This window comes from Myotis myotis, unplaced genomic scaffold (assembly GCF_014108235.1).
Source record: "Myotis myotis isolate mMyoMyo1 unplaced genomic scaffold, mMyoMyo1.p scaffold_m19_p_8, whole genome shotgun sequence".
Classification (NCBI taxonomy): Eukaryota; Metazoa; Chordata; class Mammalia; order Chiroptera; family Vespertilionidae; genus Myotis; species Myotis myotis.
The window spans coordinates 81,309,596-81,335,308 of record NW_023416390.1 but is presented as its reverse complement, the minus strand read 5'-3'; the positions used below and the strand labels follow the sequence as shown (position 1 = coordinate 81,335,308).

The window sequence follows — 25,713 nt, the reverse complement described above, 5'->3', positions numbered from 1 at the left end:
AATGAGGGAGCAAGGGAGGGAGAAAGAAAAGAGTGGATGAAATGGAAAGGAATCCATATGTTTCCCTCACATAAATGACAATCTATGTGAGGAAATCAATAGTTCATTTAAGAAAAAGAAAGTTAAATTCAAAATTGTAGTGTCAGATGCTAAATGCAATAGGAATCCAAAATAGAGAAAACATCTTATCATATATATATGATATATATCAGATATATATTATTGATTTCAGAAAGAGAGGTAGAGGGAGAGATTGAAGCATCAGTAATGAGAGAGAATCATTGATTGGCTGACTTCTGCATGCTCCACAGTGGGGATAGTGGGGATCAAGCCCGCAACCTGGGATATGTCCTTATTGAAAATTGAACTGTGACCTCCTAGTTTATAGGTCGACAATGATCAACCACTGAGTCATGCCAGCCAGGTAAGAAAAGATCTTGATGGTGTTAAATACTAAGGATGCTAAAGACCAGATTTTTTTTGACTCTTTCCTAGGTTAAAAAAATTCAATCAGGAAGAGCTTAAATACTAAAGATGAGAAAGGTCACCAGGCTGAGAGAAATCCCAACTCCTTGCTATCGCTTCAAGTTGAATAAGGCACATTGAATTCACTTCCTTTTCTAGTGGTTAAAGTTTGCAATTGCCCAGGAATCAAATAAGATTCCAAACAAAGGTTAAGAAAATAGTAAAGCTTTGGCAAGGGAAGACTGCTGGGAAGCACCAGGCGTGTACAGCTTCAAGCCAGTTCAAAGCCGCATTAGTAATTGGCTCTTCAGAACACAGCTGACCTTTGGATGCTGCTGAGCTTGGGGGGAAATGAGGCAATTCATCAGATCTCCGCATTTAACTAACTGCTATTTTAAGTAGCTGCATTTCTACAATACCACCTCCAAATCCCAAGCCAAAAACCTTCCCTGTAAGTCAGCATCAGGCCGGATCTGGAAATCCCTTTTCTCCTCCCGGGCCAGGGCCTATCTCAGTGTGGCTCCTGGAGGGAACAGTGGCTAGCGAGAATTTACCTCTTAGAGAAAGGCCTTTGGGTTTCTCAGGAGTAGAAATCAGTATTGAAATGAAAGAGACACATTTGATGTAGCTCAAAACAATATTTTTCACCTATTTACATACCAAATAAATATTTCTTATTAACTCTTAAAAAAATAAAATGTAATAAACTTTAAAAATTAAGCATTTCTTTCATTGTGAAAATTTTCAGCTCCGCCTTTTAAATGTTAGATATGGAGGATAGCCATTTCTTTCAAGTTTGAAGGTAGCTTGTATTTAAGAGAATATCTAATTCCCTCTTCACATACAGAAATCTATAATAATAAATGCGTAATATGCTAATCAGACCAGACGTCCTTCCTTCCAGACAAAGCCGCAGTGGGCGGAGGCTGAGGCAGAGGCAGCCACGGTGGTGGCGGGGGGGGGGGGGGGGGGGGGGGCAAGGTCCTTGCACGAATTTCATGCATCAGGCCTCTAGTTTAATTTTAAAAGACAGCTATAGCTAAGACACCAATTTTACTGCTTTTACTTCAAAAGAAAAAAAAGGCAGAAATTAATGAAATGAGGCAGAACAGGAACTAAATGTGACTTTAATTGTTTTTATTGCTTTGGTTATTAAAATACTAATAAGCATCATATAGGTATTTAAAAAGGAAAGAAGTGAGGTTCCAACATGGCAGTCAGCAGGACAGGAGTGAGGGAGTGAGTCAGAGGGCGAGTGTGTGTGTGTGTGTGTGTGTGTGTGTGTGTGTGTGACAGTTGGACTGCTCAGGTGTCTCTGGGGCGGGTGGTTCAGGCTCTCCTGGCCAAAGAGCCCCAACTACTACCACAGGCATTCCCAGGGCTGCTCTGGCTCAGAGACCACCCATACCATCAGAAAGGGCTTACCAGGTCGTCCTTGGGAGGGGTGCAGGGGCCAGTAGTGGCTAGGTGCCCAGCCTTGCCACCACCCAGACTAGCCATGAGCCTGGGCCTAAACCCACGAACACCTGCCCCGAACCCTGTGAGCCCACAGAGGTCACAACCCAGAGCCCACGTGCCTGCAACAGACACTAGCAGGACCTCTGCCACTGGCACACATCCAGCCAGGCATCTGTCCTTCACCTTGAGACCACCACTGACCCTGCAGGACTTTTGCCCCTGCTGTGTATGCACCCACTGCCACTGCTGCCCTAGAGTCCAGCTGCTGGGCTCCACTGCCAGGGCTAGGGGGCAGAAACTAGGCTGAAGGTCGGGAGGTGCATAAAAAAAAGCTGTGGGAAATTTACACAAAGGAATACTATGCAGCTGTGAAAAAGAGGGATCTCTCTTATCCTTTAGGACAGCATGGATGGACCTGGAGACTATTATGCTAAGTGAAATAAGTCAATCTGAGAAAGACAAATATTGCATGATCTCACTTATTTGTGGAACTTAATGAACAAAAAGAATTGGCCAACAATACAAGCATGGAAGAATAGAACAGACTGGCATATCTCGATGTGGGGCTGGGAGGAATGGCAAGAGATAAAGCAAAGAACTTATATACTTCTATGCATAGCCCATGGACATAGGCAAGAGGGTGGTGAAGACCTGGGGGTTTAGGGGCTAAGAAGAAGAGGATAAGTGGATGGGGTGGAGAGTGTGAGAGACATCTACAATGCTATCAATAATAAATAAATATCTATATTAATAAAAGTATAATATGCTAATTAGACCAGACAGCCCAACAACCTTTAGGATATCCTTCCCAATGTCCTTCTGGATGACCTGCTGGACAACCTTCCTGACGAAGCTGGGGCTGCAAGGGAAGCCCAGGTCCCGGGTGCCTGCTGGTGGCCCAAGGGAAGCCTGGGTCCCGGGTGCCAGAGAGAAGCCGATGCGGTAGCCTGGGGAAGGAAGGCCTACTCTTGCACAATTTCATGCATCAGGCCTCTAAAATATATATATATATATGTAAAGGAAAGAAGTAACAGAAGTAACAAATTATATATTAACTGTGATAATCAATACTCCTATGCTCCTTTTAATTGGAAATGCTAAGAATATGTATGCTTTAACTTTTCTACTCCTCTGTAATGTTCATAACCAATTCTAACACATATATGCTATACATTGCACTATACAATGAAGAAAAAACAAATTAACGGAGATTTTGACTTTCAAAAGAAAATCTATGTTAAGGTAGTATCCCGGATATTTTTCAGAAACTACTGGACCAGGAATAATTAAATTAATCCTAGGTAAGCTAAGTATATATGCATAAGTATGCATCATGCATCCTTTGTGCTTTGCTTAAAGGAGGACTTTACTGGCTGGAGTTTTTTGTATGGATGAGTAAGGCAATTACTCGCCTCAAAGCCAATCAATGTTTCTATTCATCTGCTGAAGACAGTCTTTTTTCCCCTAGTCTTTGTGAATAGGAACACCAGGATCCACAGCAGTTCTCAGAATGCCCCCTCAGTGCTGCTGGTTAAAAATAGACCATCCCCCACACACTTTCAAAGAGGTTTGATGCTTCATTTTGCCTGAATTATTAGATTATGGGTAGTTTAAATCTTTAAATTAGAATTTTCTCTTATGTTGCATGTCTTACATTTTTTATTCTGCAAAAGAAGGGTAATAAAATTCTATCAGCCTTATATCTGAGTGGGAGAGGAGGTAGGGAGTGGCAATCCATTGGTCAGGCAGAAATAACCAACCTCATGTCTGTTCCTCTTGCAAAATCATTACTGCTTTGGCCACATAATAAATGTGGACTTATTTTCCGGTGATGCTTATTAGCATGATAAAAACATGCTGGGAATGAGAGGATGTTTTATTGCTGTCTCAGGCCAACAGTAAGCTCTCCCCTCATAAAATAGTATTGATGTAAGCATTCCATGTTAATAATCACAGCGATAAGCTTACAAACTCAAGCCTAGTCATTTTTCATTTCGTTAAGCTTTTCAAAAGAGATTTGCAAAGATAACTTTTTAACAGTTCTTCAAAGGAGAAGGGCTGTAAATACCATTTTGGGAGCTCCCTTCCTCAAAAAAAAAAAGCATAAAGGAGGGTGGTCAAAGGCTGAGAGAGAACAGAACAAAGCAATAATTCTTTCAAACACAAATTTATAAAATGATACAAAAATTATCAAAATCTATCTACCAGCATATGAACTCCATGGGAGCTAAATCTTATTTCTTTCAGTCACTGGAGCCACTGTGCTAAAATAGCCCCATGCCTAGTAGAATCTGAGTGTGTATTTGGTAAACAAATAAATGAATCTCTAAATCCAGAAACACATTTCCTTCATCGATCAGCTTCCTACTTAGCATGTGTCCCTCTGTGTCAGGGTGGCCTTTGTACCTCTCCAGAATGATCCAATGATTCCCCAAGGCAGAATAAGACCCCCTCCCAGTGGACTCATGGCACCTTGACTTACTACCCTCCTGGCAGCACTTACCCAACTGCATGTGATTGTCCCATTTTTAAATATCTCCTCCCCTAGAACATACCTTTAATCAGCAAATACTCATTGAACAGGATGAGAATGGCAGTGAGGTTCTTTTTAAGGAAAGATATATTTCCTTTTTCTTTCCCCAGCTTTACTGAGATATAATTGACATGTAACATTGTGTAAGATTACAAAGTGATGATAGGATACACTCCCACGTTGAGAAATAATTACCACAGTATGGTTAGTTACCACCTCCATCATCTCACATCATTACCATTTTTTTGTGTGTGTGATGAGGCCATTTAAGAGCTACTTTTCTGGCAACTTTCAAGTATATAATACAGCATTGTTAACTGTAACTTATTCATTTTTTAAGTGAAAGTGTATAGCTTTTGACCAGCACCTTTCCATTTCCCACACCCAGTCCCTGGTAACTATCACTCGACTCCCTGTTTTATGAGTCTGGCTCTTCCAGATTCCACATCTAACTGATATCATACAATATTTACCTTTTTCCCTCTGACTTATTTCACTAAGCATAAAGCCCTCCAGTTCAATCCATGTTGTCACAGAATTTCCTTCATTCTCATGGTGGAATAATATTCCTTTGTATACACATATATACCAGATCATGTTTATTAATTCTTCTGTAGACAGAAACAGTCTGGTTTCATATCTAGGCTATTGTGAATAACACTGCAATGAGCATGGGAGTGCAGATAGCTTTTCAAAATTCTGATTTCATTTCCTTTATGTCCCAGAAAAATGACTGCTGCATCCTATGGTAGTTTTATTTTGAAGTTTTGAAGGGACCTCGATACTATTTTTCATAATGACTGCACAATTTACATCCCCACCAATAGTTCACAAGAGTTCCCTTTTTCTACATCCTCACCACCACTTGTTAGCTTCTGTATTTTTTATATAATAGTCACTAGAGGCCCGGTGCACAAAATTTGTGCACGAGTGTGGTCCCTAGGCCTGGCCAGCAATCGGAGTGCGGGCGGGCAGCATGCTCTCTCCTGGCTGGCCTTGCAGATCAGCTCCTGCATGAACCCACAGGGAGCCCAACCGGCCACTGCGGTCCTGGTGGCTGTGTCCCAGCTCACCCGGAAGACACTGTGCAGGTGCAGGCAGGCTCCTTGTGGGCACCCGGTACCTGAGTGCAGGGGATTCCCCAGCACTTGAGCTCAGGGGATACCTTGCATTCTCACCGCACCTTCATCCCCATCACCTCCGCCCCCAGGGAGCCGGCGAGAGGTCGCAGCCCCCCTGCCCAGGCGCCACATCACCGACGCCCACCATGTTCCGCACTGCCCCCGGGTGGTGGTCAGTGCACGTCATAGTGAGCAGTCGAACTCCTGGTCTCCTGGTCAAACAACCACCAGAGGGGATAATTTTCATATTAGGCTTTTAATCTATAGGATTGTAACAGGTGGGACATATTTCATTAAGGTTTTGATTTCCATTTCCCTGATCATTTGCAATGACGACCATCTTTTCATGTACCTGTTGGCCATCTCCTCTACCCATTTTAAAATTGGATTGTTTGTTTTTTGCTATTAAGTTCTATGATTTCCTTACATATTTTAGATGTTAACCCCTTATCAGATATAAAATTTTCAAATATATTTTTCATATTAGAAAACTGCTGATTAGTTTAACTCTTTCCCTTGAATTCGCTATTAGGGAAAGGCAATGGGCATCAGCAGAAATGCTCCTCTAAGCCTCAGTCTGCACCTTTAGCAAGAGCAAAGGTTTACAGTCATTTGTGCTGATTTAGATTTCAATGGTGAAATAGGAACTTTCATGGGATCACCAGGGCACAAGAATCTAGCATAGCTATCCCTTGCAATTCTCTCCCTCTTTTCTCCCCTTTAAAAAATAATTTCTGAATCCCCATTCTACACAGCTGCCTACAGGTTGGATGCTCCCTATGTTAAGTCCCAGAGTTTATGAAAGGCTGAATATGTCCCTTTATTTTTTCTTACCAGAAGCTTGTCGGCAGTGCATGGTGGCAACACAGTGAATTTAGGGGTGGGGGTGTGTGGGGGGATGTGGGAGGGAAGCACTGCTTTCTCAGAGTTGCTTCATAATACATAGAACTGGTCCCAGTCTACAGAGAAAGATGCTGCCTATATCCTGATTCCATTACTGGGCCCAGAGACACCATGCAGCAGTCAGAAGAAGGTGTGGACCTGCAGTGCCCTCCCTGTTCTTGACCACCTGATTCTCAAGGCACATAAATTCCTATTGAATAAGTGAACATATAAGGAAATACTAGCCTCAGATTATTAAGTATCGTAATTGTAAAACCGATTTTCCTTACTCGGATTCTGTGTTCCCCCAGCAACTTCCAGCTGGACGTTTAGCTCCCCTACCATGCCTCCAACAGGGACAGAGAGGCCTGACCAGACTGACCCAGTCCTGCAGGCTGCATGGCCATTTTTCTTTTTCTTTATCAACTTGTCCTCAGCACTGTGGTTTATCTGTTCATCTCTGTGCCCTCGGTTAATGTGAATCTGCACCTAAGAGATGGATCCATTTAGTGTGATTATAAATATCAAAGCACCTGTGCCTCAAACCTGAGTGACAGATCTTGTACCGGGGTGATTCAATCAAAATTAAATGGGAGGTTATGAGAAATGTGGACAACTATCCAGTTGACTTTGCTGAGATATAGCCTGACCTTGACATTCACCTGTCTTTCGAATGTTCACAACAGACACATTTGCAGGATTCAGTCAACCATCCCCAGTAGGGTCTTTAGCAGCAGCACATTTTAAGATGGATGTGACAATGCTCAGATACTCAGGAAAAGTACAGGCTGCAATCTGAGACCTACCTGTTTATCAGTAGCAGGGAACAATTTTAGGGAAAGCCACAACAACACTAAATACGTTCTACTTGTGACCTACTAAGGCTGTGTTCCCCAAGTTTGGACACCCAACACGCTAGAGGACACAGCAGCATGACAAGAACATGACGAGCTACAGAATAAATTCAAAGTGCACTAACAGAGAACCCATTCTACCTGGACATTTGATGAGGAGTTATCTAATTAATTAATTAAGATATGGTAGTTTTAAAGTAAGTAGAGATTCATCAAGGGTTATGCGGGATGTTTTAAAGACAAATCATTTAGATCCAGAGATATCTCAAGAAGCAGTTTCTACCGAGTTCCCAGACTTCCTTATCACTATTTAGCAGGGACGTTTGAAGAATGTTGTTCTGAAATAAGATCAAAAGAGTTCAATTGGACACTATGGTTTTTACACACATAGTAAATGCAGTTATTTACATGCAGTTACTTAGTTTTATATTACACAATTTCTACTATATGAAGGATATTATTAGGAGGGATTCATTCCTATGGAGGTAACGTTTAGATTAACAAAGATTTAAGTAGCACTAAAGAAATATTAGATTAATAACTGGCCATAATAAAAGATTGCATATATACATGGTGTTGTTTAAATGGAATAAAGATTTTCTCCAAAGATATTTTTGCAACAAGCCCTGATGGAGCCTGGTTTGAGTAGTGGGGAAAAAAACAAAAAACAAAAAAACGTTATGCAAGGAAGCAAATATTTGGCCTGAATGACCTAAAACACTTAACAGTTCTAGATTTTTTGATTGTGTAAACTTATAAGAAAAGCAATAATTTTTTCTTGTCTTAAGTTTAGAAACATAGCTTCTACTGTGTGATTTGGGGAACTGCACATTGGCACAGTGCTATAGATTTCTTAGTCCAGTCACTACCAAGGTCTTGGCATAGATGAATGTGTTGAAAAGTAATGAGTCAACGATGAAGATCAGGTCAGTGACCATTTCATCATCATAAAAGATCTGAAATTCTCATGCCTATATAATGCACAAAAGTTTCCAAGGGGTAGCAATCCCCTGCCTGCTGATAAATGGGCTTCAGAGTCAACACATCTATCATTCGCATAAAGGTAGCGGTGGAACGATATGGGAACAAATAAAATATACTGATACAATGGCCACATCGATGTTCAGAAGACAAGTATTATGATACCAGTAGATAGCAAGACTGTTCTTCATCCAATATTTAAAGAGAAAAACAAAACACACCATTAATTTACCAGATATTGAAAACCTGTGGTGAGTAAAATTCAATATGTTATGTTGGTTAATAAAGCTTAAGGTCAGAATGTTTATGTGTCCAAATTTAATAACATCTTAGCAATGACCTTGGATTTTATTCTTGGAAATACTGAAGAAGTGGTAAGTGATAAAGGGGTAGAGTCTGATCTGCAATGGCTTAACAAATAGCCTCGCCCTCGTGGATCAGAGGAAGAAAGTTAGGGGCAGATCAGCAGTGATGACCCTGCCTCAGGCAATGTCAACTTAATTATGTTCTTTACCTCCATCTCCTTTAAAAAGGCAGAAGAGCTCTCTTTGCTGGCCAGAAAGAAGGGTCTCTACATGTGGTAGTGTTGGAGAAATCAGAGACAACCTTATTGCATGTCCGTGATTATTGATGCAACTTTTAGCAAACAAAGGAAGTGTGTCCAAATCATAGACTGGAATACCTCAGAGAGATGCTGACTACACCAGTGTCAGGGATATTTTGTAGGGTTAAGTTAATGTCTCCCCTTCTGATTTGCAGATCATGTGACTTAAGGAAATGTTCTGCCAGATATTTTCATTTAACAATTCCTTGGGTATTAAAAAGTATTTCAAAACAGGATACTCTTGCTCAAGCGTACTGTTTATCCAGTCCAGGATTTCAACAAGGTCACAAAAACGTTGGCATCTTCATAGATGTGAACATTGTTTAAATCAGGGGTGGGGAGTCTTTTCTGCCACGGGCCATTTGGATATTTATAAAATTATTCGAGGGCCATAGAAAATTATCAATTTAAAAATTAGCCTGCTATATTTCATCAAACGTTTCATTAACTCACCCCTCATGCCTTGGCATGGCCAGACCAAATGATTTTTCAGGCCTTATATGGCCTGCAGGCTGGATGTTCCCCTCCCCTGGATTAAATAGTCCATGACTATAAAAACTCTTTGAGCTGAAACCGGTTTGGCTCAGTGGATAGAGCGTCGGCCTGCGGACTGGGGGGTCCCGGGTTCGATTCCGGTCGAGGGCATGTACCTGGGTTGCGGGCACATCCCCTGTGGGGGATGTGCAGGAGGCAGCTGATCAATGTTTCTCTCTCATCGATGTTTCTAGCTCTCTATCTCTCCCCCTTCCTCTCTGTAAAAAAATCAATAAAATATATTAAAAAAAAAAACTCTTTGAATAATTTCACTTAAAACTATCCTTACTTGAACAGTCATTATGGACGTTTTCACCAGTGTCTCAGGTAGCTTTACATTTCCCCAGCATCTTATTATGAAACTTTCAAACACACAGGGAAGTTGAGAAAAATGCACTGTGACCAACTACATATGCAGCAGCTAGATCCCCGGATTATTATTTTGCTATAGATAATGTTATTTTAGGTTAAAAAAAATACATTGAGTGAGACGTACAAGTCTCCAGATGAGTCAGGTACTGTTACTTTCCATTTGCCTTGGTATCTGTCCCCTTCAAATGTCAGTGCAGTCTCCACTGGCGCCCACCTTGCTCCATTGTCTGACACACAGGGACTTGCTCAATGCATTGCTCAGTTTATCCGCATCCTTAATAACTGCCCGAATGCTGACTATCCAGTCCTACATTTTCTGCCATTCCAGAGTGAAGAAATCCACTTACTAAACTCTCACCAGTTCTTCTAGTGCTTGCATTTGTACTTCAAATGTTTCGGGAAGACTTTAGTGAACTCTCTGATAGACTATCACTGCTCATCAGGTTGTAGAATATTAGTGTAATGTGAATAAATAATATTTCCTGACAAGGATTTTCACCCTATAATTCCTTTACTATTGCACATCAAAATTGACTATGTTCCTAGTAATCTTATTCAGGTTTTTATTAAGTTTATTGGGGTGACATTGGTTAATAAGATTATAAAGTTTCAAGTGTACGATTATATAATACATCATCTGTACAGTGCATTGTGTTCACCACTCAAAGTTTTGTCTATTTCTGTCACCATATATTTGATCCTTTTTCTTTCTTCAATGTCTCCCCATCCCGCTAACCCTCACGTAACCGCCATACTACTGTCTGTGTCTAAGAGGTTTTATTATTTGTTTGACTTATTTATTTATTTGGGTTTTTCTTATACCCCACATGAGAGAAGCCAACGGGTTTTTATCCTCTTCCATCTGACTCACATCACTTAGTATGATGCTCTCAGGACCCATGGCAGTCAGAACAGCAGCAATAGATTTCACTCCCCCCTCCCTGTCACCTCACTCCCAGCACCCCTAACCTGCACCCACACCTCAGTCTTCCACATACACCCTCTGATCCCTTTCCCCAAATCTTTTCCAATTGACATTGTTACAAATGAGTCAGTACTGGCCCAATTCTGAGCCTTCTGCATACAGGTTTTCACTTTAAATTTACAGGTGACCTGACAGAGCACAGGAATATAAATCATATTTTAAAATGTCAAAATAAAAAAAAAAAGATGTCACTATACTGTATACCTTAAAGAGAAATTTCATTAAATGAGTCTAAATATACATTTATGTATAACATCACCATTTCCCAAGATCCCCAAGGGATTAAACCCAGTTTCTCTTATCTTGAAGCAGAAATATTAGTATAAAAACTGCATCAGCCCAAATCTCTCCAAATGTTATTAAAAGCTATTGCTGTGTAAACTTTAATGATATTTGCATACCAGTATTAGGACCCATAATAACTCTTTCTCAGAGCATTTTATTATAAAAGTAAAGCACTGGGGCTTTCTCCTCCTGCAGTAATGAAAAAGAGTAAATGTAAATAAATTAAGTAGAGTGAAGATTATGATTTAAAACCTAAGTTTATTTATTACAGCTAATGCAAGACTTTCCCTAAATAATATACAGAAACATAACTGCAGCATGCATAAAGATTAACATAAATATGTTATCCTGTAGGAACAAAAAAATAACAAAGGCAATGAAGAAAACAACACAGAGGGAACATGCTTCATTAACTCCAATATACCATTCCTTTATTTCCACTAATACTTTCATCGCAAAGCGCAAATGTAACTATAGGGCAAAGAGAAACAGCTATAATGTAATAACACGTGGAAACCACAACTCAGATTGTTCTTGGTTTTTATTTGCAGCAATTGTATCCCACGGTACAAAACTGTGAGACAATAGAGGGTAAGGCTTTCTCTTTTTCCACTCTTAGGAAAAAGCGAGAGCCAGAGAGGAGGACTGGCCAATTTAACAATGCTTTCTGCTTGCTGAGTTCCATCGATCTTCAATGCACCAAGCGCAGTGCTTCTTACATGCTCGAAATGGAAAGTGTGGCATCTAACAATGAATGCCTTTCCTCGTCGGACGTCTGGCTAGTAAGGTCACCAGTGCGTAACCTGCACACCTTCCAGTATTAAATATATAATGAAAGAAATGTTTAAATAAATCAGTGCATATACAGCCATCCTTCCTACTACATCCTCACATTTGCTCATGATATATTTATTCTAACCTGCAGTGGGATATATGGCAAGTTATATCACAACTCCACTATTATAGGCAATGTATACCTCAGCTTATGAAACAGCAGGTATTAACTCTTCTTAAAGACAGAGTGCACTAAAATGACTTCATCATTGACGGGTGAGAGAGTAGTGGTTAGGACCTAGGTGTCACTGTGGGAGACATGAGCACTGGACCTGCTCTGACACTGGCTTACAGGTATGACTAAATTCCTGAATCCTGAGCTTCTTCATTCGCTGACAGTGATGCTGAGAGGTTTAAGTGAGATAATGAGATAATGGGTTTTAAGCTCCCCGAAGAGCCAGGCATGTTATGTTAGTTATGATAATTAGTCACAAACCCACACTTCAGATGTTAAAACACAATGGATAGCCCTAACCAGTTTGGCTCAGTGGATAGAGCGTCAGCCTGCGGACTGAAGGGTCCCAGGTTCGATTCCGACCAAGGGCATGTGCCTTGGTTGCGGGCACATCCCCAGTAGGGAGTGTGCAGGAGGCAGCTGATCCATGTTTCTCTCTCATCGATGTTTCTAACTCTCTATCCCTCTCCCTTTCTCTCTGTAAAAAAATCAGTAAAAATATATTTAAAACAAAAAACAAAACACAATGGATAAACAACATTGGGACGCTGAGAACTTGAAATAATTATGGGCAATGGGTGGAATTTTAGAGAATGTTAAATTTTAAAGGAAATAAGGGAGAATGATCTAGAAGGCAAAGTAGAAAGTAATCTGATGATGACATGCATCCCTGTAGCCCATTGGTCCTGACTGTAGCCTCTTCCTATGTGTGGTGCCTTAGATGCACAAATGTATAAACCGTTTATTTTAACTCTTTTGTTTCCTCTTCCCTGTGTCTATTTCAGAAGCATCTAATTTTTCTATAGCAACCCTGTAACAGAGGTCATTTTCCGACAATAACAAAATATATTTACATTTTCTTTCCCCACTGAACCAAAAGCTAGTTTTGTCCTGGCTTATCAGAACTGTTTAACGTAACTGCTTCACAGATAACATTTTGTGTCATTAATTAAAAGTGCTGGAAAATGACTTGATGCTTAAAGGTCTGACAAGTTAGAATATGAGGTCACCTTTCGACCTACTGAGGCCACCTAGAGATTATAAACAAAAATTAATTAATAGGGTTTGAAAGATAATGCATTATTTATAAGCTGATGGGCCCTCTATTTTTAATTGGTTTAAGAGAAATATGACCAGGTTAAATAAATCGGAGTGTTACAGAGAGCAGGCATATTGTAAAAGTAATTTTCATTTGTCTCCCAAAATTAACAGAGTATATCATTAACGTGGTTGCATAAGAACTACATAGAATTTTTTAGCATGTTGATATGGATTTTCCTTCTGTGAATTCTATACATAGAATTGCTTAAGTTTGATACCGTGGAGAAAATTGAAAGTTATTTTATTTGTAATTAAGAAATAATCAAAACCTGCTATTATACACACTCAGGGGAGCACATTTTTAGCAATGCTTAGATTAGATAGGAATCAATGCTAGTTATTTGGCCCCTCCCTGGCCTCATCACAGCACGCTTCTGACTGAGTTTAAACCCTGAGCTTAGAGTAAAAACCAATCATTATAACCTTCAATAAAAGTATATCATATATGGCACCTAAAATAAAGAAGCAATAGTTATCAAAAGCGACTACTTATTATTTAAACTTAGAAACATCCCAACCAATATAAAACAATAAATAATAAGCTCAGTAATATCAAGTATGAGGAAGGTAAGCAGACATACTCCTTCAGCAGAAATCACTTCCTACCTGCTACAATGCCAATGAAGTTGTCAATCCAAAAATACAACCCTCTATGTCACAGTATGTTGTTGTTGACATGCTACAATCTGATCATGCATTGAAGTTCCAGTTATTAACATGGTTCTGTTATTATTCTATGCTTCAAAAAGACTACTTCTTATAATGTAATTGAGTGGTGATCTTCATCAGCTCTGGGCAGGCCTAAGGTATAGAAAGCTACACTGTCTATGCATTTGGGAAGGAGGTGAGGCCAGAAATGAAATTAGAATAGGAAAGAGTGGGCTAGCAACAGGGCAGAGAGAAAACCATGGCCAGATTACAGAACCCCATCCCAGAAAGGCACATGGATGGGGTTCATCCAAAGTTAAGAAATATTCAAATGTCCAAATTAGATTGTAAATACATAGGTGCTCCTTACCCAAACATTTTGGAAGGAGAGGGGTGAAAAGAGGGTATAAAATTAAATATGGAGTCAAGACTCTGCTGCTGAAAGTAAGAAATAGGGCACAAGAATATTATTTTGCTAAGGAGACCTAAACAATCCTCCCTCAAAACAAACAAACAAAAACAACAAAACAAAAAAAAACCTCCATATCTGCAAATGCTACTAGTTTAAAATAATAGCTTAAAAGTGGTTATCTTCTATCTTCAAACAAACAGTATTAGTCTCTTGTTTGACATTCACTAGGGTCTGGAAAATGGTAAGGAAATGTAGGGGTGAGTCACTAGAGTTGTGGCTGAGGACTACTTCCTGGATAAGATCTTCTGAGGAGCAAATCCTCTTGCTCTAAATACCAAATGGAAGAACTGGCCTTTGAAAGGCCTTATTCTGTAAGTTTTTGTAGGTTAAATGCTATAGAAATGAAGTATAATAAATATACTCTATAATATTAGTTGGAGTAGGCTTCAGAGGAAAAAATGTATGACGCCATTTTTAATTCAACTTTCAGAAAACCAAGAGCAAATATTATGCACAGGGTAAAAAATATCAATACTAGCCACTCAGACATTAGAATGGATAATATAAAACTGCCTGTATTCACTGAAGAAATGATTGTCTACACAGGAAAATAATCCCAGTGAACATAGAAAAAAAGTTCTAGAATTAGCAAGTCAGTTTAGCAACGTTATAGGATATTCACTATGTAAAAATAAATTATGTGTATACCTATTGTATTTAAATGTTAAACATATTACCATTTATAATGGCATAAAATATATAAAGTACTTAGCTCAGCCAGTGTGGCTACTGGTTGAGCATCGACCTTTGAACCAGGAGGTCACAGTTTGACGCCCAGTCAGGGCACATAACTGGGTTGCAGGTTTGATCCCCAGTAGGAGGTGTGCAGGAGGCAGTTGATCAATGATTGTCTCTCATCATTGTTTCTATCCTCTCTCCCTTTCCCTTTCTCTCTGAAATCAATAAAAATATATTTTAAATATATGAAGTACTTAGAAATGCATTTAATGTAATTTGTGCAACACTTATTTGCTGAAAACTGTTCACTGAGAAAAAGTAATGGAAACCAAAATAACTGAGATATGTAAGAATACCTTATGTTAATCAACAGGGAAATCTCAATATTAAGATACCATTTCTTCCCATATTGATCTACAGATTCAATAAAATCTTCATCAAATTACTAAAAATTGACAATACAAACAGCCAATAGCCATATGAAAGATGTTCACCCTCACTGGCAATTAGGGAAGTGCCAATCAAAACTACAATGAGATACCACCAACCACCTGCTTGAGTGGCCATTATCAACAAGACAAGCATTAACAAGTGTTGGAGAGGTTGTGGGAAAAGGGGAATGTAGGCTGGTACAACCACTATGGAAAGCAGTCTGGCAATTCCTCAAAAAATTAAGAATAGAGTTACCATATGACCCAGCATTCCCTCTCTTGGGTATATACCCAAAAAAACTCAAAATCATGTATTTACAAAGATATACACACCCCTATGGCCATTGCAGTATTATTCACAGTGGCCAAGACATGGAAACAACCAAAATGTCCTTCAATGGAGGACTAGATAAAGAAAATGTGCTACATATATACCATGGAATACTACTTGGGTGTAAGAAAGCACCATTGGCAACAACATGGATAGACCTTGAGAACATTACGCTAAGTGAAATAAGTCAATCAGAAAAAGCTAAGAACCATATGGGATTTCACTCATATGTGGGATTTAAAACTGAAACGTGCGAACACAATCAGCAGTGTGGGGTTGTCGGATGGAAGAGGGTGAGGGGTGAAGGGGGCACTAATATATGATCACGAGAGAATATTTGACTTTGGGTGGTGGGCATTCACTGAAATATGTACATGTTGACCAATTTACCCCAATAAATTTAATTTAAAAAGAGAAATTGACAAGCTAGTCTAAATTTTATATTTAAATGCAGCAAATCTAAATCATCAAACTAACTTTAAGAAGAAAATTACAAATGTGGAAGACTTGCACTACCTGATTTCAAGACTTGTTATAAAACTAAAATAATGGAGACAGTATTTTAATAAGATTAAGGCACATACATAGGTAAATGGAACAGAATGTAATACAAAAAATAAACCCACATTAAACAGCCAATTATCTTTAAACAGTAGTGCAAAAATAATTTACTGGCTAAAGGGTGGTATTTTCAACAGATTGTGTTGGAATAATTGGCAACCCACATGCAAAATAATGATCTATAATCATAACCATGTACCATGTAAAAATAACTTGGAATGGTTATAGAGTTCAATATAATGTCTACACTATAAAACTTTTAAAAGAAAACATAAAAATAATTGAATGAAATGCCTTATAAATGATACAAATATGGTTACATGATTACATATATTTGTCAGAAATAAACAAATTGTGTTTTTTTTTAAATTGGTGAATTTTATTTTATATAAATTATACATCAATAAAGCTGAACATAACTATATTATGCAATTGGGTTTGATGTGTTTATCTTCTTAAATTCAGGTATTAAAATATCTGTTACAACTTGACAGACCTCATAAATCCATTTTAATAAGTACTAAGGTTATTCAGGTTATACCTTGTTCTTACAAACTCCTGAGCATCAGATAAATTACAAAAACAGATTCTCTTTTCCTCCTCTTAACAACCTACTCACCTCCAACTCAAAGGAAAAATATTTTGGAAATAATCACGCTTTATAAATATAATAATAACAACAGTCAACAACAATAAACATCAATACTAAATTTCAAGATTATTTCTAGGTTGGGATTCTAGTAATCCCAAAACACCATCTTACCCTATTAACATCTTAGCATTTTGAATATGTTATTGTGGACATACCTTACCTTTATCATCATAAAGCTCAGCAAATATTCTCCACATTAAATTTAATAGTGTTTTAATATATCCACTGTTTTTTTTTCAGGAAATATTGATCATATATATTTATATCTTATGGACTAAAATCTTATACCATATGGACTAAAATATTATACCATATGGACTAAAATCTTCATTAATTCAACTAATATTTAGAATGTTTTCTCTTGCTAGGCACTGATATAGACAAAATATCATTTATAACAATCTCAATAGCAAAACAACAAAAGTTGAAAGATCAAATGCACTTTTAAAAAAATAAGTTATATTCATTCCTACAGGCACATCTTATTCTGTGGGAATCATGTGATTTTACCAAGAGGCACGGCTACACTGGGCATTCCATTTCAACCCAGGACAGATCATGCAGCATGACATCTACTGGAAAATGAGCTCCACTGCGGAAGGAACATAGTTTTCTGTGAAGTTTTTGTTTTTGTGGTGTCTCAGATACAACTACTCTATGGGAACTGTCTCACTTCTAACTGGCAGAAACAGAAAAGAAACAAGCAGAGGAAAGAAACAGAAAAACACAGAAAGGCACACACCAGCAATCACAGGGTCTTTCCTTTGCTTCTGAAATAGAAAACCAAAGTTTTACTCAGTTCTGAAATGGAATCAGGAGCTGCCTCATTAAGGCACCTATTCCACTGAAATCACGTAAGAATTCCACTTTATTTTCAAAGTGAACAGTAAGAGAAAACTGAACTGAAACTTAGGGGAAATGGTGGAAATATATTTAGAAGAAATCAGATAAAAAGTGAAAACCTTCTTGTTCATGGTTTAACTGACTTTAAAAAAGCAAACACAAAGAGTATGGGTAAGATTGTTTATGAGCCCCAATTTCCAGGTTCATCACCATGTGATTAATCTTTCTATGTTTTATAGACACAACTATTTCCATTAAAGCTTTTGTGGGGGATAGAATCCTTATGTTTAAATATATGAACAAGTCAGATGAGAACAGATATAAAGTTAGCTATAGAAATCAGTTTAGGCTTTTCAAAGGCTTTTCCTCATGTAAAAGGTTATTCTAGATAACCAAGAGTAGACTAGCTAGTCATCTTCTCTCACAAATCCAGAGGTGGAGTATGGGTAATATAACTCATTAAATAAAGAAAATTATGAGTTTTCCAAATCTTATAACAAACTCTAATTATACAAGGTTAACTGATGAAATCTTCAAGAGATATAATTTCTCAACACATGTGGGATACATAACAAAAGTTACATCTTGCTTGTTAGTGGATTAGTTTCCCAATGCCAACTATTCAGGAGTGTCCATCTAGTTAGCATGATGTTGCTCATATGGGCAACAGTGTAAAAGGTGACCACTGAAGTAGGAGACTGAAATTTATTTATTGTGTAACTAGAGGCCCGGTGGACGGATTCGTACCCTTGGTGGGGTCCCTCAGCCTGGCCTGCACCCGCTCACAATCCAGGACCCCTCAGGGGATGTCGGAAAGCCAGTTTCGGCCTGATCCCCAGAAGCCAGGTGGAGGGGCTCCACTGATGCGTGAATCAGTATGCATATAAGATCTTTGGTTAATCTCTTTCCGGAGTCTCCCCTTCCCCCTTTTCATGTTTCCATGCCTGTGGTTTCCATTCTTGCATTGACTGTCTGCCCCCTGGTGGTCAGTGTGCATCATAGCTACTGGTCAGTCGGCCTGTCGGCTGGTAGTCCAGTTGCTTAAGCATATATATATATATATATATATATATATATATATATATATATATATATATATTATGTCTTAAGAATTTCTCCTAGGAAAAGCCTAAATTCCCACACCTTAGATCAGTAATGGCGAACCTTTTGAGCTTGGCGTGTCAGCATTTTAAAAACCCTAACTTAACTCTGGTGCCATGTCACATATAGAAATTTTTTGATATTTGCATCCATAGTAAAACAAAGACTTATATTTTTGATATTTATTTTATATATTTAAATGCCATTTAACAAAGAAAAATTAACCAAAAAAATGAGTTCCCGTGTCACCTCTGACACGCGTGTCATAGGTTTGCCATCACTGCCTTAGATTCAAGACTCCCAGGCTATAAGTTTTTGTGGTTTATTTTAATAGACAAAATGTCTTTCTGTATTTTTGCCAATATTTTCACTTACTTGCCTGAAAGTAAAAGATATAGATTTTCATTTCTTTCCATATCTTAGTACAATAGTAATAAAGTTTGCATTACAAGTTCTTATTTCTAAGACAATGTGAACTCATGTGATTTTACCAAGAGACACAACTGCACATGGTATTCCGATTCAAAACAGGACAAGGTTCCACAGAGACTTACTGATTCTAAACACACATCTTTCATTATGTCACTTTTTTTTTGCCTCAAAAAGCATATAATCCTAAAGTCAAGATCTTGTCCTCTATTCACTCTCCCGCAATTAATTCAACCAGTACTCAGTGAGCACGATTAGGACAAGCAGCTTGCTAGCACTGGGCATAAATGTGTAAGAGTACCTCCAAAAGGATTAATGTCCCAATAACCTAGAACAGTGGTCTGCAAACTGCGGCTCGCGAGCCACATGCGGCTCTTTGGCCCCTTGAGTGTGGCTCTTCCACAAAATACCACGTGCGGGAGCTCATGTACAGTGCGATTGAAACTTCGTGGTCCATGTGCAGAATTCGGTATTTTTGTGGAAGAGCCACACTCAAGGGGCCAAAGAGCCGCATGTGGCTCGCGAGCCACGGTTTGCCGACCACTGACCTAGAAGAATGCCATCCCAAAAACTAGTCCATAATAACAAAATCACATGCAATGTAAATGAACATGTGATTCTTTTAATTGGGCAGATCTTGCTGCCGAAAGGAAATGTCTACTAAACTGTCATGTTCCAGCACAACCTCCTTCCCACATGGAGACCAGCAACAAGCAGTTCATGGTCCGATTCTGACACACACTCAGCATTTTCAGTAGCACCCTTCTAGACCAGACTCTTCTCTCCTTCTCTTCCTCTTCCTAGTTCTCCTTCTCTTTCTTCACTGACTTTCAGCTCCTTGTTCCACAGAATGAGTAAAATATAGTGAACGTAGTTTTCTAAAGTTATAGATCTACAGAGATTCTGTTAGTGGCATACCCTGTGTTTGTCTCACATGCCTACATGAGAAAAACTATGTCAGCCTACCATGGGTTAAATGCTATTTCCAATCTAATTGACTATGACCATGGCCATGGGAAATTTGCAGGGTGAAAGAGTGGCTTTTGATGTTATACTGAAAAGCATGAAAATTTTTAATTTTGATTAAATCAACCCTACCTATTTTCTTTTATCTCTGGTACTTTTGATGTTAAATCTTAGAGATCATTGCATAACCCAAGATAATAAAGGTCTATCTTCTCTTATATTCCTTCTAAGGATTTTATAATTTCAATATAGTAAAAGAACTGCACTTTGTTAATATGCTAAAATTCACTGAATTATACACCTTGAACTGGATAACTATATGTAAATTATCTCTAAAGCTATTTAAAAATTGGCCTCTGAGTAGTCAGACTCAAAAAGGCATCTGTTACAATGAATCAAATAGGCAAATAAGTGGTATAATCAATAACTGTTCCAGAAATTCAGAAAGAGGTTGGCCTCCAGACAGAGCACATGGGAACACCTTCACATCAAAACCAGGGAGTAGATTGGTTTGAGAGGCATTATAATAAGATAGCAATCATGGTACTAAGATTTGAGAATACTTTATTCCACAGGTACTTTATTATGGATATATCTGACAATAGGAGTTTTAAATCTATTTAGAAAGAAACACTATCAAATATTGTTCTCAAGTTATGCTATCATTTAATTCAGTTTAAAGTACTGGATATAAAAATATGAGGACTCCAACAAAGTATACATTTATCAGTAAAACCAGTGACCCAGTGCACAGATTCATGCACATTGTAAAGAAATTAATTAGAAGGTGGCCAGCGGGGTGGGACTGGGAGAGACAGGCTGGACACGCCCTGGAGCCAACCTCCCACTGTCCCTCCCCAGCATCTGCAGAGTGAGTGGAGTACCTCCAGCAGGTGGGGTCCCTTGTCCTGCCTGTGGGGATCGGGCTGAAACTGGCTCTCCAACATCCCCCGAGGGCTCCCAGAGCGCGAGAGGGCACTCTGCAAAGTTGCTGTCGTACAGAGTGTGGAATGCAAATGCAAGTGTGCAATAATCCATATTCAGGGCCCATAGCGCCCCAGGAACAACATAACCCATGGCTGAAGGTGGAACTGCATGGCCCCGTAAGGAATCTGGCTCCCTCCTCTCTGGTTTCAGGGTGTGTCACCTGAGAACCACCGTTGCCAAGTCACTGCATCTTGGCAACTCCTTCATTGAGCCTCTGACCCTGGTGGTCAGTGCGTATCATAGTGACCAGTCGGATGGTTGGACACTTAGCATATTAGCCTTTTATATATAGATAGATGATAGATAGATGATAGATAGATAGATAGATAGATAGATAGATAGATAGATAGATAGATAGATAGCCCTTATTACAAAACTAGATATTCTTTATAAGTATCTAAGGGACATAGTGGATGAAGTGCCTAGATGACTTTGTTATAAAACATTTTACCCTATAATATAAAATCATGTATGGAATACAAAGAAAGTGCTGTTGAGTAGAGGAAAAAAACCTGGCAGGATTTAAATTTCATTATCAGTCTCTTACATCCCTTGAGTAACATCAAAAAGTACATTGTGGTAAAGGATAGTGTAGCATTCCAATCTGAGTGCCTTTAAAAGCTAAAAGTTTTAAGGTGATTCACTAGCAGTGTGCTGTACTGTCTGCCTGGATCACGGATTTCACTGGTACCTAAGAAATGGAGGTCAGGGAATGAAGGATGCCCACTGTAGAGAATGGAGGATGCAGCCATTACTTCAGTTTAGAGTGGCTGTGTGTTCTAATTCTGTGACAGTAAAAAGTGGAAAATATTATCTTTTAAGAATTGACTTCTTATTTTTCTTAATATCTAAGCTATAAATACCATGAAAATTATTGCCTTGTGTAATTTTCTTATATGAAAACACAAAATTTATATTTTTAAATCTTACTGAAACTTCAAAAATGTTAAATTAGAATCTCTTTTGGGAAAACAGAAATGAAATGATTCTTTCAAAATGTAAACTTGAAACTTTTGTTGGCATTTCTGTGCTGAAATATGATTTGGATCAACCTAGAAATGGAGGGGCATAGGTCAATAGGACATCTGAGCCAAGAGCTTTATGAAAACCATCCTATTAGTTACAAACGTGGGAGTGAAACAGCAGAATCAGAAACATTATTAGCACCTACTTAATAAAGGATGCCAAAAGGAAGGAACATGACAAATGTGTCTTTGAAAAAAAAAAGATAATCTTGCCAAAAATCTCTCATCCTTGCCTTTATAGTGCCACCAATAAAGGTGATTGTATCTCACTGAATCTTACAGAATTCTCAGAGTAATCCATCTAAATGGGGCTGCCTCAGAGCACCAGGAACTAAATGGCACCATTAATTTGCTCTGAAGTAATGTTTCCATCTCACTAATGTACCACCCCCCGGGGCAGCGTCCCCTTGGACACTCAGCTTAGCAGTGTTCTCTCCCTGATAAAAGTGGCTTTAGATATTTGGATATAACCCATATTCAGAAAAAAAAATGCATTTGCCTGTTGGATTATAAAATCATATTTTTAAGACAAAAAATGCAGGGAAAAATAGCTCAATATAACGTGTTTTCTGCTTTTCAGAGAAGAGAGTTTATTCTGGCTGTGTCATCATCAGCCATTTGCAAATTGTCCTCTTGAGCGAAGCAAGTGATAGGATTCATTAGCAACCTCAGTGAACTCTCCACTTCTCTAAAGATGACTGTCTCCAGCTTGGATTGGATGAGTTCTATGGGTCTTCAGTCCCTCTTCTCCACCTGGCCACATGCCATTTGAATGTTTTCTCATTATCAGTAACTATGCTAAAAGCCACGAGCAAGGTAGAGCTGTAAGTGGCCTCTCCAAATACCTATTAAGAAAAAAAGAGATGCGCGTACAATTCATTTCCCGGTGAAAAATGTGACGGAATCTGGAGGAGTTGTTCTTATGGCACAGCATGAGCCTATGAAGAAATTTGTCTATATAATTTTTATACAACACCCAGGAAAAGAAGGAAGTCTAGCAATTGCTGTTAAACTGATGGATATAGTAACTTTCCCCCCTTACTTCGTAAATATCGGAAAAATCTCTTAAACTCTTTGAACCTTGGTTTGCCAGATACAAAATTTTCACACTACTCTTTCATAAATTTTTACAAAGTATATGTGAAATACCATGCCCTAAGCAAGTACCAGATACACAGTAGTTATTGTTAATATGCATTAATTGATAAATTATGGAAATATATTTTAGTGTGTGTCTTTACATACACACACATATAGAAGGTGGCAATATAGAGATTATTATTTTTTAAAATATATTTTTATTTATTTCAGAGAGGATGGGAGAGGAAGAGATAGAAACATAAATGATGAGAGATAATCATTGACTGGCTGCCTCCTGCACGCCCCCTCCTGGGGATCAAGCTGACAACCTGGGCATGTGCCCTTGACCGGAATCAAACCCGGGACCCTTCAGTCTGCAGGCTGACGCTCTATCCACAGAGACGAACCAGGTAGGGCTAGAGATTATTGTTTAATCCAGGAACCCAACATAGTGCATGATTTATCCCAGAGTGTTTTCTCAAAGGTGCAAAGAAGCCCTACTCTGCAGGAGAGGTCAGCCTGCCATTTTTGAACACCCTTTTGTGAAGTACCTGCATGAGGATGAAGTGCTTTCAATTACAGGTGGCTGTTAAAATTCATCCCAGAAAGCCAAGAAACAACATACATATAGGCTTTTACTAAAGCATGTTTAAATCATTGACCTTTCCTCTTTGGTTCATAACACCTTGTCAAGATGCAACAGACCGTTTCTAATATAAAAGAAAACAAAATAGGATTCTATTCTGGGAATAGAGCTCTGCCTGCCCGAGATGCTGAGGACTGGAGAACGAATAGAGTAATATTAAAGTTAGAAAGTTAGACCATGCTGATTTTACACGTATTATTATGCTTTGGGAGGTGGGGGAAGACAAGAAGACACATGCTACAACAAATTGGCATCCAATTATACGTTTATCAACTAATGAGGTGCATAAACAGTTTGCAGTCTCAGTATTTTGCATTGTGTCTATTTGCATGGATTAAAATTCTATCTGAACTTCTGGCTTTGCCATTTAAAAAGCTGGTGATTGGTAATTTTTCTTTCTATGTTCCACAGCTCATGTTGCCATAAACTTCTAATTCCCTGATGGATAGCTGTCAATGAATAATTCATTTAACCAAGGTCTCCACTATGTAAATTTTGTATTAGATCATTTGGCAGGGGATACACTCTACAGTTCTTCCCATCAGAGCTCTGAAGGGTCTCAGAATGTCTCTATAGATTAAACAAAAATGGAAAGATGAGAAAAAAAAACTGCTCTGACCATATATCCAGAGCAGTAAGAAACCAGATCTCAAATTTCACCTATGAATTAAAGAAAGAGAGAGAGGTGATGGAAGTACAATCGTTTTAATATCAGAGTTGGAAATAATTCCGCAGGTTCTAGTGTTAAAGAACTTCAACATGGAGTGACAGGGTTCACAATCGGGGACATTTTAAATCCCTTTAAAAATAAAATGGAGACATAAAACAATTAGGCTGTATATTCAAATATGATTATACAAGTATGCCATAGGAATGTCATTCAAATGTAAGGTTGATTTAGGGAATGACTAATAACTGCAGATCCCAAATGTGTGCACAAGAACACCAGTTCTGGGGCTGCTCTCCAGAGGGAGGCAGAGGCTCTGTGTTCATTCCAATGAAGGACAATCGCCCAGGACACTACCTTTGTCAGAGGCAGGTGCATCATGCATCCCGGCTGGGTAGTAAAGACACAGGAAAATCTTCCACACACCACAAGTGGTTTAACTCTGTCATCGCCAAATGCATTTGGCCGTGGCACCCTAACAAAAGAGTACAGCCCCCATGTTCTCCCCAGAACTGCTCAGAGAAACGACTAAACTGGCTTCATGCTCCAATTCATCTTCAGAATAAATGTTCACTATTGAGCTTCAGAAAAACATCAATGTTTAATGATTTTTAAGAATATTATTTCAAACTTCTAGTAACATGTTCTGAAATATCACATCTGAGATCAGAAGGCAATCTATCATAAATGCTGGCTGTTTGTGAGAGCTCTTTAAAAGCAGACAGTCTAAAATAACTGGGGGAAACGTATACATAATCTTGGTCAAACAGGAAAGTAATAAGAGTAAATTCAAGAGGATATTTAGAGAGAAAAAACACCTGTCTTAGAAAACAAACGTGCTCCATTCTAAATATCCAAGTAACTAACACTGAAAGGGGAAAAATGAGCATTTCCATAGAATCAAGGCAAAGCTAATATTCACACAGGTTCTTTCTCTCATTTCTCTGTCTCTCCATGTCTGTCATCTATCTATCCATCTAGTATCTAAAAAATCTTACCTTATATAAAAGAA

At 38.6% G+C, this 25,713-nt stretch overlaps 1 protein-coding gene and 1 pseudogene across 1 annotated transcript in view; one reads left to right on the top strand and one right to left on the bottom strand.

Moving 5' to 3' along the window:
- Positions 1–25,713, bottom strand: part of DPP10 (dipeptidyl peptidase like 10) — a 656,594-nt gene that overhangs the window by 515,169 nt on the left and 115,712 nt on the right. The window lies entirely within an intron of this gene.
- Positions 8,229–25,713, top strand: part of LOC118661450 — a 119,427-nt pseudogene continuing 101,942 nt past the window's right edge.